We start from the raw sequence: 15,000 nt of genomic DNA on the forward strand, positions 1-15,000 counted from the left end.
AAACAAATATATACCCATTTGAATTATTTATTTTTACCAGTGAAACCAATATAACATCTCCACATTCCCAAATCTACATTTCTGACATTCAAAAACAATACAAAAACAAATCAGCAACCAATATAGCCACCCTTCTTTGCAAGGACACTCAAGAGCCTGCCATCCATGGATTCTGTCAGTGTTCTGATCTGTTCACCATCAACATTGCGTGCAGCCGCAACCACAGCCTCCCAGACACTGTTCAGAGAGGTGTACTGTTTTCCCTCCTTGTAAATCTCACATTTGATGATGGACCACAGGTTCTCAATGGGGTTCAGATCAGGTGAACAAGGAGGCCATGTCATTAGTTTTTCTTCTTTTATACCCTTCCTTGCCAGTCATGCTGTGGAGTACTTGGACGCGTGTGATGGAGCGTTGTCCTGCATGACAATCATGTTTTTTCTTGAAGGATGCAGACTTCTTCCTGTACCACTGCTAGAAGAAGGTGTCTTCCAGAAACTGGCAGTAGGACTGGGAGTTGAGCTTGACTCCATCCTCAACCCGAAAAGGCCCCACAAGCTCATCTTTGATGATACCAGCCCAAACCAGTACTCCACCTCCACCTTGCTGGCGTCTGAGTCGGACTGGAGCTCTCTGCCCTTTACCAATCCAGCCACGGGCCCATCCATCTGGCCCATCAAGACTCACTCTCATTTCATCAGTCCATAAAACCTTAGAAAAATCAGTCTTGAGATATTTCTTGGCCCAGTCTTGACGTTTCAGCTTGTGTGTCTGGTTCAGTGGTGGTCGTCTTTCAGCCTTTCTTACCTTGGCCATGTCTCTGAGTACTGCACACCTTGTGCTTTTGGGCACTCCAGTGATGTTGCAGCTCTGAAATACGGCCAAACTGGTGGCAAGTGGCATCTTGGCAGCTGCACGCTTGACTTTTCTCAGTTTATGGGCAGTTATTTTGCGCCTCGGTTTGTCCACACGCTTCTTGCGACCCTGTTGACTATTTTGAATGAAACGCTTGATTGTTCGATGATCACGCTTCAGAAGCTTTGCAATTTTAAGACTGCTGCATCCCTCTGCAAGACATCTCACTATTTTTGACTTTTCTGAGCCTGTCAAGTCCTTCTTTTGACCCATTTTGCCAAAGGAAAGGAAGTTGCCTAATAATTATGCACACCTGATATAGGGTGTTGATGTCACTAGACCACACCCCTTCTCATTACGGAGATGCACGTCACCTAATATGCTTAACTGGTTGTAGGCTTTCAAGCCTATACAGCTTGGAGTAAGACAACATGCATGAAGAGGATGATGTGGACAAAATACTCATTAGCCTAATAATTCTGCACTCCCTGTACGTCTGACTCGGGTTCCAAGGGAAGTGACAAGCATTGTTGAGACCCTGACATGGGTACAGCAGTAATTTAGGCTATATTCTCGGAGAGTCACAAATCAGCTAGTGGCCAGCCTAGGCACGCTAATGGCTAGCCTCTCCAATGCTAACACCAGCCCATCCAGGCTAACGCTAGCCTATCCATGCTAATAGACAGCAGAGGGAGTGTGTGAACCAGTCAATGACCAGCAGAGGGCTGCTAGTCCCTAGCGTATCTAGTAATAACGCCGGTAAAGGTGCTATTCCTCAGTTACCAGCGCCAGCTTATCATTAATCAGGTCGGTAGTTTGCTTCAGAATTTATATAGCCTTCTGCTGCTGGGCAGTAGTCTTAATTTTGGCTCCCGTACCGCGCCATACATTCTGTCCCGGGACCGCTTTCCCATATGGGCTGACGCATAAGCCCCTCCCCCACCCTTTGCTCTCACATTCAGCGGAATAGAGACCACTCCACGAGCAGTTTCTGTGACGTTGATCTGACTGTCATTTCTAATCTCAGCGTTTCCCCGCTCATTTTCTATTGGTGGCTAATGCAAGAAATGGGTAGAAGACTATTTTCACATTTAGCTTACATGTTAACCTGAGACTGACAGACTGTATTTAAAGAATAACAAGTAAAAAAACACAGTTTTGCAGTGAACTTGGTCTTTAAATACTTAGAAAATGCCACGTTTATTAAACACGTTGACTGGGACACCTTTTAAATAGTCCCAACAGCTGAACCCTTTCCTAGTAAAATGGAGGTTATAATAATATACCATCTTAATAACTTATATGGGGGGGGGGGGGTCGCCGCATCCGGCAAGTTCAACGTGTGTCTGAGTGAAAAGAACCAAAGAAATTTTCCGTGACCTGTGCAGAAACCCCAGTCCTTGACCATGATTTTAAAACGGTTCAACACGTGATCACAAATTCTTTTCCACATTATTCAGCTCCCTGAATGCATGCTATTCCTTTTTGCAACGATATACGGTGTATGTATTGTGGGATTTTATTGCAGCTGTTCAAGGATGCATCGTTGCAGATGAATGAATCTGAAAGTAGAAGCCTTTTCATTTGGAGATTCATTCATCGACTGATAAATGGGGCTGCTACAGATAATTTAGCTCCGGTGTGCTGAAGTTTGGACAGCATAGCCCGGGAGCAATCCCTCTGAGAATTTCAAGCTGGTGATGTATGATCGGGAAGAAATCCGATTCAAGAAGAAACACCAAATCTGGAGTGATGAAGAGAGAAGCGGAGGAGCTGATAGGCTCAATCTAAAGAGATGTGCTGCGATTAGATTAGGGTGGCTGCGTCGTCGGGGGTAATATTCTGAGACATCTTTCTACAATAAATATATTTTTAATTTGTGCTCTTTTATTAACCAGCAAAATCACTTCAAAATGAATAGCACATTATTAAGTCTTCTAGTGGCTCTTACTGTTCTTTATCATGAGTTTGTATCACAGAGCAATTCATCTCCAGCCATTCTTCACTCTAAATATGTTTTATATGAGCCTTCATTTATCACAGCCTGTCAGCTCTTAACTGTATCATTATTCAGTCTAGAGTTATAAATTGGAATCATTAAACGGTTTTTCATATAATCTGATGCAATAACTGCTCCCCTTTTATTGGCTTGTGAAAAGAAAATAGTAAATACAATTGTCTGTCAAGATCCTCCGAGATAGCCGTCTCTCTCTGGTGGAAATGAAATTAGGCCAGCCGAGGAGACAGGATCAATGTCAGCAGATTTGTTCGACTTTCATCGTGGAGGGGACGGGCGGTGAGCAGATGAAGGATGGAGAGAAAAGGAAGCTGACACCGCCGAACCCGATGAGAAATGCGGGCTATTGCTGTCAATGTTTTTTTCATAGTGTCACATCAATCAGAGGTGCCTTTGAACCTCCAGCTCTGCAGCTCTGCAGGCACATTTGTAATGGAGCAATTTCATTCCCTGAACTAAACGTGCGGTCTCCGCAGAGTTTGTCTGAGCTGTTTTCATGAGAGGAGATGTAGTGATTAACAGCGACAATGTGGGGTCAAATGTTTTAGCTTTTGTGTCATATTCTAATCAGAGGAGGACCTTGGCAGCTTGAACCTGCTGCGTGACTTCTATGGGTCCAATTAAAACAACCTGCATTGATTTGGAATTGAATATCGGCACGTGTGTTGCAGAATTTATTTTAAAAATCAGAATGGTGTCTGCTGAAACATTGGATTTCATTGCTCCTGCAGAAAAAAAATAAAAAATAAGGCTAAACACACAAAATCTGCAGCTCTTCACATTGAAATAATACCTGCAGCAATTGTTGTTTTCATCATCCCAAATATATATTTCTAAACTTCTACCTGAAATCTAAACATGGATAAAGACTGCCACCTGCTGGCCAACTCAGACGCAACAACAACTTTTCTGTTATTTAAATTTAAAAGGCATTTATTCAAATTTTTCTCAAGACAATTTATAAAATAATTACATACGAGTAATTTTCAGTTCGGCATGTGGGAGAATATTTTTATTTATGTTTGAAAATAAGAAATTAATAAGAAACAGCAATGGGGTCAATTACAGGAGGCTTGGTCTGGTAGATCATCTTGTCACCTGCAGCTCTCTGGTGCCACCTGCTGGATGGAAGCTAAAACGACAAATTAAGATGCAAACTATTTGAAAAGTGTTATTTAAAAGTCATTCTGATCATCAGAGACACCGGTTTTATGCGGCTGCATAAAATAATAAGAAGTTCAAGTTTTTACTTTTTGATTGGTAGGGCCTATTTAATACTGATGGTTTGGTAGGGCCTAATTATTATCTGTGTTTTACAGAAGCATGAACTGAAAAAATAATTAAAGCTAAAAACAAATTTAAAAATATGGAGATGTCGAAATAAAAAGTGAAATAGTAAGTTATTAATAAAATATTTTTGCTATAAATATACATTTTTATGCAAAAAATAACATTGTTCATAGTTTATTTTTCATGGTTTGGAAGTCGCACAACAGGGAATGATTTATTTTATTACCTTAATATTGATATTGCTAATTTAATAATTTTAATTGTTGTAAATTATTTATTAATGCATTAAAGACGATTTTTACAGCTTTTAAAAATGGATTCTGTAGTTTAACCCTCTGGAGGCAGTCGTTGCAGATTTGCAACGTTAAACCCTACCTACCTGGTTACTCCACATACGTGTTTCATGAGCATGTTTTAACTCAGAAGTACCCCTGAAGGACTTAGCTGTTCGTCCTTTTATCGAAACTTATTTTGAGCCTGAGAGGGTTAGCATTAAATGACCAGGTGGAACTGTGCTGTTATTTGGTTACACAGCAGGGATTTAATAATATAATAATACTCATGCATGAGTTTTTTTGGATGATTTTAAATATAAATAACACATTAAAATAACTAAAAAGTCAATAAAAGTTTATTTGCAGTACAGCACTTCAAAGACAACATTTACTTTTTCAACACATTTTTAAGAGAAATTACTTTTCCTTGTTAAAATTATAATTTTGTCTAAGTTCAAAACAATGTAAAGCAAAATCTAGCGTTTGTTAAATATTGAAAGCTCCAGAGCCGTAACCATTATCCTTCCCTCCCATATCTCCCATACCTGCACGATAGCCGTGTTGTGGGTGAACTCCCACCAAAAAGACCGGAGTTCACTCTCAGGTGTGTATTTTGTCTGTCGTGGTAACGAAGCGCAGTCACGCTCCTTGTTTCTCTTCTCACTCTGTATCCAGCTCAGCATGCATGCGAGTCATGTCAGGTTGCAGGAATGTTGTGGTTAATTTACACCTAAGCTGCCAGTCAAATATAAAGTTAAAGTTCACCTTTAAAATCTGACTTTTGAATGCAAAACTCACATTTATCACATGATAAATTGTGGCTCTTTAATTAAAAATAAAGATATGGAAAATAATAGATAAAAGATTGCCTTGTGAGTTTAAATACACCCGTTTTAAAGCAAGTACTTACAAAATCTTTAATTGGGAATATCTGACCTCATTCATATCTTCAAATGTTTTTGGAAAACGGCCTCCTCTGCTGAATAGCCTCCTTGTTCAAGTTCAAAATAAGAACCAAAGAAGTGTTTCAAGTATTGAACGCAACAGGAGAAATTAACAGAAAAAAATTTAAAATATGCAGAGACACAAAATGTTTGTTACATTTTTTCAAGTTATAAAGTTTGTTGGTTGCAGCCTAGCATAAACTTGTAAACACTCCGTTTATTTGTCCTAAGGTCTGCATTCTTTTGAAATCGGTTATTTATGTTTTCTACTGTAGTTTGACGCAACAACAGGTCCATTTCTGACACATTTGTGTCTCGAATAAAAAACAAGTGACTGAGCGTTAGTTTTGTCAATGCTACAGATGATGAGATGAACACGCAGCTGCGTGTCCTCAGTCACCCGTGACACACGTCTTGTTAGGCAGGCTGAATCTGCAGATATGTCATCACTTTGCACCGTCTTGTCGATACGATCGCAGCTGCTTGCTGCTCCTTGAGAACTTGATATGACCTCTGGAGTTGCAAAACAGAAAAACGGCGTCAGGAATGTCTTCACATCTGGGATTTGAGGGCACAGTTCAAATGAAATGTACGTTTCATCGCTGGCTTTCCTGTCAAATAGCAAAAACTTGAAAATAATGTAGCAAGTATTTGCATTTATATGTTTGATCATTTGATTAGTTTAAGTTTATGAGAAAAATCTGCATTTAAATCTTTACCTTTATCCCAGATTAAGCTGGAAAAATGAGTGACTTCTTTCCCTTGACATGTCTGCAGAGAAAAGAAAACTATTAAAAGTAGCCCATCAAACTTGTCCTCCTGGGCCTGCTAACACTTGTCTTGGCTCCATTTAAGACAAAAAAAATAAATAAAAGAAGACTGAGAATGGCTCAGGATGAATGATCTGAAGACAAGGAGACAGGGACAAATCCTTTTTTAGCTTAAACTCAAATATTTTAGAGCTAAGATGCTTAAAATGTCTCGCTTGGTTGGGTTGGACAGTTCCAGAGGAGCAGGTATCACTTTCACAAAGTCCCCTCTCGGCTGACAGGCTGTAGCTTTTACGCTGACGTATCTCCTCCAAGTTATGACAGAGAAGCTAAAGGGGATTTCTGGTCTCCAAAATAAAGCTCAGATAGTCCAAACAGGAAATTTGAATATTATTAGATTTATGAGATTGTGTGGATTAGCTTAAAGTCTTTATGCCAAACTAAAACAGTTAACTGACCTGTGAAATGAACGTCTTTTCACACACCACGACGTCTACCCACACCTGCTCTTCAGCTCACTTTAATACGCTTTTCTGTGCCCAGAAACACCTGAAGTTAGACCAGGTCTGGCTGAACCGGAGGAGCCAAGGATCAACCCTCACACAGGCAAAGTTAAAGTCCCATAGGTGTCACACACACTGGTGTGCGCTGAAAATTGTCCTTCGCATTTGACCCATCCCTGTGGGGAGTGGTGAGCTGCAGACAGGGCCGCGCTCGGGAACTATTTGGTGCTTTTATCTGAGCGGATTCAGGAACGCCTCCTCGTTTCCTTCTTTGGGAGATTTACCAGACACGTTCCTAGCATACACAGAACTCTCTGACCTAGGAACACCCCGAGGAGAAGCAGGAGAGTGTCCCAGGGTAACTGGAGGCCTGGATTTCCCTGCTGATCCTGTTACCTGCACAGCCTGACCTCAAGTCAGAAGATTTAGAGAGAAAAGAGGAAAACAGACGCAAATAAAAAGGGACATACTATGACTTTTTTCTAAAGTTATAGTTATAGTTTCATTACTGATTAGAAGCATATCTATGACTTTTTTAACATAAAATCTCTCTCACATAATGGGAATTTCAGCAGCTTTATCATTTATATTTTCAGTAACTTCCAGAATGAGCCATTTCAGGGCTCTGTTGCTTTAAGAAAACAAGCTGGAGCTGGCCACGCCCACCCATCCCCCACTCAAGCTGCTATAAACAGAGAAGCTCCAGTATCTGGGAGGAGCTCAGAGTAGAGCAGCTGCTCTCTCTTGCGCATGAATGGTGGCTCTGTTCTACTTTCCCTGTTTGTGATGTCACAGCTTTTGGGGAAAGTTTGTTTTAAGCACATAATTATTTAACCCAAACACTGACAGAAAACAAAGAGCAGTTTTCTTTTCACGCTAAGAGTGTTTATAGAGGCAGTAGAGACCCACACAGCAGCACAAAAGAAGCAAAAGGTGAGTTTCCCCTTTGAAAAGCCATTAGAGTGTAAAGTGACATTTTACATTAATGGAGAGAGATAAACTGAATTAAAGCTCAAATCAACTGAAACTGATGAATATTTTGATCCATGGACAACATCGCAGTCTGAACAAAGTCAGACAGAAGAAAGAAGTGAAACCTGGGCAACAATTTTCCCAACCTTGCAAAACCAGGATGTTTTGTGCTCAGATATGGTAAATGGTAATGGTAAATGGCCTGTATTTGATAGAGCGCCTTCTAGAGTCCTGGAACCCCCCAAGGCGCTTTACAACACAATCAGTCATTCACCCATTCACACACTGGTGGGGATGAGCTACGATGTAGCCACAGCTGCCCTGGGGCGCCCTGACAGAGGCGAGGCTGCCGAGCACTGGCGCCACCGGTTTTTAATTAAATTAAAAGCACTAAAATTCTATGATCTGGTGGACTACAATATTTTAAAATTTATGTATAATGCAAACAAAAGGAACGTACCTGCAGGATTAATTAAACGATTTTCAAAAAGACATAGCAAATATGATTTAAAGGGACATGAATTATTTAACATACCTAGACATCGGATACTCGTAAAGGAACATTGTGTCTCCATATATGGAGTTAAATTGTGGAATAAATTGAATACTGAACTCAAGAATGCAAAAACAATATTGACTTTCAAAAAAGAGATAAAAATAAAATGATTAACTTATATAGATCCGTTACATAAATGTGTGAGGGGAGGGGGGTGGGGGGGATGAAAGGAACAAAATATTAACCTAGTAGGTGCTTGTATGTGTATATATGTATGTATATAGATCTGTAACTTAATGCTTCTTTCTGTGTAAATTGTTTTCTTTTTCTATTTTTTTCTCAAATTCATGGGTTGAGATTTTGTCGGCCAACAGGTCCAGGAACTATATTGTTCAATTTCCTTAAGAATCATATGATTATTTCATTTGTATTAATGCTATTTTAGTTCAAAAGGGGCAGACAACATAAGTTTTTCTTCTTTCTGTCCCCTTTTTCATTTTGGCTTGCAGCAATTTAGTTCTGATTGTATTTTTATTTTAATGTCAATAAATGAAAAAAATAAGATAAAAAAATTTAGCCACAGCTGCCCTGGGGCACACTGACAGAGGCGAGGCTGCCGAGCACTGGCGCCACCGGTCCCTCCGACCACCACCAGCAGGCAACGTGGGTTAAGTGTCTTGCCCAAGGACACAACGACAGGGACAGACTGAGCGGGGCTCGAACCTGCAACCTTCCGATTACGAGGCAAGCACTTAACTCCTGTGCCACCATCGCCCCAAATATTGCAAACTTAACTGTAAAACTTGGTTACGGTCATCAGTGTAATTATTTAGAATGCTTTGCATAATCATAAATGGAGATTATTGTTTCATTATGATTTTCCTGTTTTTCTTCAAAATAATGACGACACTTGGTGCACTTGTTTAATTCTCTGATGCTGCAATCCTTTCTCTGCTCCAGAAAAAAAGACACTTGGATGCAGACTTTCACCTCTGTAGATGTTTTGAAGATTGTGGTCTGCAGCATAAGGGCTCACTATCCTCCACAACAGCTTCTCCTTTAAGATAATTGTACCGTGAATTAAATCGGAGAAGTTTTCGAAAGTTCCCTCCTCTTTAAACTTTCCGCTGAGCTCTTTTTTCTTTCTGAGATGACAAAAAGCAGCCTGAAATTTCACTTAATTCATCATCTTGAACAAATTCTCTGAAGTGTAATAAGGTAATGAGCTGATGATGTTTGCAAGGCGACGACAGATGTTGCAAATCTCAACACGGCTGGATGTCTTACAATCAGCGCGGATGAAAGCAGGTTATCCTTGACTTCTCACAACACATCACGTTGCCAAGGAGACGCTCCTAGACCTCTGACCAAACCCATAATTAGCTTTAATATGGATGCACATAATTCAAATATGGTTACATCAACACTGACATTGAGCAACTAGTTTTATTTTTTTTTTACATTTAAATGTTTCTAAGCTGTTCTGAAGAATAACATCGTCACATGTGGGCTGCGCCACACATCATCATCATTACAGCGGCTGTCAACACTGCTGGGCGTGAGTCATGATCTTAGTTGTAACTGTTACCACAAAACGTTCTTCGGCCACAAGCTGGTTAGGCTTTCTATTGGCCTTGTAGGCTGCAGAAGGGGTTCTTCACTAGATGTTTACACTAGATTTCACACAAATCACACATTTGGCGCTGCAAACTATTCAATCAGTAGTTTAAAATACACAGCACAAATAATGGATTCAGTCACTAATTGTAATTCCCAGTTGTCCAAACTGTTAAAAATAAGATTTTTAAGTAGAAAAATTGCGTTTCATGTTATTCCAACAATCAATAGCAAGTTTTAGCATTTCCACGTTTTGTGTTATGATTCCTCCTTGGATGAGGATACATTTGCTATGTGGTTCAAAACCAACACATTCTCACTCCCAGCCCGTCAAAAACAAATGCTTGGTCAGCCACCCTCCACGTCAGACCCCTGACGCCAAAAGTGCCCTTTTTCGTTACTCATGCGCGAAAAAGGGTTTTTCCCTTACGTGACTGCAGATCCCAATGCAGCGTTACACTGACGCGATGGGATGTCCGCAGCCAGGGCACCAAACAAGCTCATTGTACCTCACCTTAACCTTATCCTCTTATTTAACCTTCCCCTCACCCCTATCCTAACCTTAACCATCTTGCTAGCGAACACGATAGTGATGTGTCGATCGCTCTAAAAGCCGGCTCTATGAAGTGAACGGCGGGAGGCGCCTCGTCATTGGTCGAGTTTGGACCGAGCCAACGCAAGGGGGAGGTTTCAACTACCACGGTGGAGGTTAAAAGTAGAGGGTATGTGTAACCTCCCCCTCGCCAGATGGTATGTTCTAACGTTCCCCTTGGGCGGCAAATACGAAAATTGACAGTCAGACTCTGACTGTCAGAGTCAGAATGCATGGGAATCAAACGCTCGATCACAGTGAGAGTAACGTTTTAGGTAGCAAGAGGGTTAAGGTTAGGATGAGGGAGAGGGGAAGGTTATTAATAGTGAAACGTTAAGGTTTAGGTGCGGTTAAACGAGCTGGTTCGGTGCCGCATTTAAGGTTTAGGTGCGGTTAAACGAGCTGGTTCGGTGCCGCATCAGCGGATATCTAATCATGTCAGTTTTACGCTGCATTGGGATCTGCAGTTACAAAAGGGAAAAACCCCTTTTCGCACATAAGTAACGAAAAAGGGCACTTTTGGCGTCTGGGGTCTGACGTGGAGGGTGGCTGACCAAGCGTTTGTTTCCGACGCTTAGGGTGTGAGAATGTGTTGTCAAAACCCAATTTAGCATCATCGTACTGGAATGACTAGAAACCATCAGGAAAACATTTTACTAGAAGCAGGGAAGGTTCTGGACCAACACTAGAGGGGGCTCGTTGGTTTGGTGGCCAGTTTGTAACAAATAATTTCCACCCGCATCTGTTTCCAACTTTAGATAAATTAATTCACGTGCTTTGGGTCCACATCCTACCGGGCCTTTCTGTCGGACACGTAAGCATTACGCAAAGTCTGTGAAGCATATCACGCAACATTCGTTTATAGGGTGGGGACGTTTCCACTGACTAAGTGTTTAGGACGTGTCCCAGAAGCTTAGAGACACGTCTGTCAAATTTACACTTTGAGTCTATTTTTATGCGTTTCACTTCCAGATTGCATCAAGCTCAGCAGCTCAAATCAAGCCAGACAGGAAGTTATACACTAAAGCGGTGTAAAACATTCAGAAAGTTTCAAAATAAAAGTCACGTACAGATTTTCAGTTACTTAAATGGTAAAAAAATAGACATTATTTCCTCCACTGCCGTGTTTTGCATGTTTTTTTTTTCACAAGGCACTCGCGGAGTACAGACGCTTCTCTCTTTCGCATAGGCGTCATTTTAACCGGGGACGCCGGGGACATGTCCCCGGCAAAATTTGTGATTGGCAGCTGTGTCCCCCCCACTTTCAAAAAAGCCTGCCTTTATTGTCCCCAGCAATTTTTAAACCCCACTCAAGTGTATGGTTATTGTCCCCAGCAATTCTGAAAATAAACTGACGCCCTTGCTCTTTCGCTCCCTTATCTTTTTTCCCAAGGCTCTTTGTCCTGTCTGCCCACAGAGCGCTTCTCTGCATTTCTTCTGAAAAACTCTATTTTTACTAACCATGGATTTGATAAACTGGTCATTCAGTGCGATCGATAAGATTTTTTCGACAATGAAAACGGAGCAGGGGGCTCCCACATGTCCACAGGGGACACATCCGGTGGGATATATGTTGGATTCCTGGAAGGAGTGGAAGATCACATGCCTCTCCCAGCTGTTCATTGAGGATATCGAAGACATGTGGATATTCAGCCTGATGATCACTGGATTTCTGCTGATTGGAGTGGGAGGATATCTGGTTTTCTGGAAATTTGGGAAGACGGGAGCGATTGGAGGGCGACCCGCACCCACGGAAAGCACCGTCCGTGTGGAGACTTCTCAGACTGGGACGTTACTCGAGGTGAATTGTAAGCTGGACAATGTTCTAGCTGTGATACCGGTATTAGTGCCAAAATGGACGTCATCTCGGAGAGAGTCACCGGATGGTATGGACAGGTTTAAAAACCCAAAATTGGCTTCACTGAAGGACTGGAAATGATCAGTTTAAAGACTGAAGGCAGAGAGGAAAATTGTCTCACCCTGACCCAAACAAATTCTTGTTATCTGAATCTGACGCCCTGGTAGCCTTGAGCTACAAGCAACTAAAACCCCCACGAAGGAATGCAGATAGATGCTGTGAAAACCCGACCCCCCTGAAACGCTCTTGCGGGAAGGGAGCTCGCAGGTAAACACGTCCATTACCTCACACACTGCTTACACAACCAGCGAAAAGGCTGGGTTTGGCTAAATTATCATCAAAACAGTACCTATTAATAGGCTATGCCTCAGCAGCAGGATCACACGAGGGTGCAAGCTTACTGTCAGGGTGGCACTAACCCCCTCTGGATCCACCCTAGAACCGCCCCTGAATAGAAGCACACTTTTCTCCTAAAATCTTTAATATGTCATCTCCTTACCTGGGTCCCATCTGCTAATTATCTCACCTGGTCCACATCTTATAATCAAGCCGCTATAGAATATGTCTTGTTTTCATATTCTGCTCTTAGAGACTGGTACTTTCCCGCTGTTGCCTTGACTGAGTTTTCCCCTCAATTAAACGTTGTCAGGTTTTACCCGCCCGCCTCCTGCTGCTGTTTGGCCAGCACTATTGGCTCTTACCACTGCAAAGCAGGACAGGTTTTCTTTTTTTAGGAAATACAAACGGAAACATGCATCAAGATTATACAGCTTAAAAACTCCCAAAAAGAACACAGTTTTGAGTAATTTCCTGTTTTTTTTAACATAGCTGGTTAACTTGCTCAGAAAAAATACAATTTCTTTGGATATATTTTATTTTTCCCATCCATCCATTTTCAGCCGCAAATCCGGAGTTGGGTCATGGGGGCAGCAACGTAAGCAGAAAGGCTGAGACTTCCTTCTCCCAGCTACTTCCTCTCTGCCAGCTCCTCCAGGGAGTCCCGAGGCGTTCCCTGGCCAGCCGAGAGACATATGGGCCATTCCCATCTGTACCAGGTCGGCCCGGGCCGGGTAGCCCCAGTCGGCCCCAGCCTGCCCCGGTTGATTCCACACATCCTTGTCTTAAGCCCATGTGGGCTGATTCTACCCACCAATCAGAGGCTTGCTCTAATGGAAGGTGTGAATTTGCTGTCAGCAGTGGGCGTGTTGGCCCTGGTCGGCCTGAAGCAGACCCCCTCGAGAAGAGGGCTGAGAATGAGCCTTGGTTGGCCCGGGAAAATTCCAGGCCACCCAGATATGTAAACAACCTACGCTACCCGGCCCGGGCCGACCCGGTACAGGTGGGAATGACCCAATAGTCCCTCCAGCGTGTCCTGGGTCTTCCCTTGGGTCTCTTCCCAGCTGGACCAATCTGAGCTGATAAAACATTACTTGGCTTAATAGTCGTTATTACAACCCACACCCGGATCAGTTGTTAGCAGAGCTCATAAATAGATTTTATCTCTAATTTTGCATAAATATTACATGTTTTATTGCTCCAAGTTGTCAAATGGTCCAATATTTAACCAAAAATGTACAAAACCCTAATAAGTAATACAAATATGATGTCATACTGTCTTTAATTACTCATCTTTCCTATCCTATAAACTTCTTTCCATTCCTGAGATTATCTCTGGGATGTTTGGAGACAGATTAATCTCCACCTAACCGAACCACATCGATCAATTCAATTCAATTCAATTCAAAAATACTTTATTAATCCCAGAGGGAAATTGATTGCTGTAGTAGCTCAGAATAATAATAATAATTATCAAGTCATCACAGAGTTGTTGTATATTACAACTGCTGTTGGCAGGAAGGATCTCCAGTAGCGGTCAGTGTTGCAGCCAAACTGAAGAAGCCTCTGACTGAAGACACTCTTCCGTTGTCGGACAGTCTTGTGAAGAGAATGCTCAGGGTTGTCCATCATTTTCTTGATTCTCTGGAGAATCCTTCTTTGTATTATCTCCTCCAGTGGTTCGAAAACTGCCGAAACTCTGGCTGAGTCCTTGAAAGGGCTTGGAGTTCCTCCATCTTGTTGGCCAATGATCTCACATTGCCCATTATGATCGATGGAAGAGATGGTTTGAATTTCCTCTTTCTCTGTCTCCGTTTTGCTCCCGCTCTGCACCCACGCTTCTTGCGTTTTAGTTCATTTGGGATTTGTGGCTTCAGTTGAGGTATTACTTCAGCCTTTCCAATGTTAATCAGCTGCTCCCGATTGTAAACCAGCTTGTTGCCATGGTTACGCATCATAACAAATGCTCAAAAAGTGAAAAAAGCTAAACAATAGCAGTAAAAATCCTCCAAGCTTCACAGCACCAGAAACAGGAAAGCAAAGTGTCCAAAAAAATAGTTTTTCTTGAGAAACTAGAAGAAAAAATGCCTAAAAAAGGCAAAACTTACATGTAGTCAACAGAGCTACTCCAACATGCAGCCGCCCAGAGCAGCGCAGTTCCGTAAAAAAATCGTTTACTGATCAACCACTGATGCGTCTTTTTCTTTGTGCAACAGAGAAAACAAAGCATGAACATTTGCTAAAGTAGAAATCTCTCCATGCAAGCCTTCAAACTCACACTTTCACTTTCATGTCTGGAGAATTATTCCATCACTGGTTAGTAATTAGTAAGTATTAGTAAGGAAGTATTTTCTGCTTTGTTGTGAGCATAATTGTAAAACAAATCAAATAACAGAAAAACACAAAGTTGGAATATAATCCTCACCTGGAGAATAAAGAGGTGTGTAATCTACGGCAACACATTCAGTCAGGAAG

The 15,000-nt window shown here is 41.8% G+C and overlaps 1 long non-coding RNA gene across 1 annotated transcript in view; it reads right to left on the bottom strand.

Moving 5' to 3' along the window:
- Positions 1-4,775: 4,775 nt before the first annotated feature.
- LOC107392562 (uncharacterized) overlaps positions 4,776-15,000 on the bottom strand; it is a 16,749-nt gene continuing 6,524 nt past the window's right edge. Inside the window, exons 2-3 of the long non-coding RNA XR_001573805.3 lie at positions 6,101-6,152; positions 4,776-5,894 (exon numbers count right to left, since the gene is read on the bottom strand). This is a non-coding gene — a long non-coding RNA (uncharacterized lncRNA). The remainder of the gene's footprint in view (positions 5,895-6,100; positions 6,153-15,000) is intronic.

This window comes from Nothobranchius furzeri, chromosome 18, assembly GCF_043380555.1.
Source record: "Nothobranchius furzeri strain GRZ-AD chromosome 18, NfurGRZ-RIMD1, whole genome shotgun sequence".
Taxonomy (NCBI): Eukaryota; Metazoa; Chordata; class Actinopteri; order Cyprinodontiformes; family Nothobranchiidae; genus Nothobranchius; species Nothobranchius furzeri.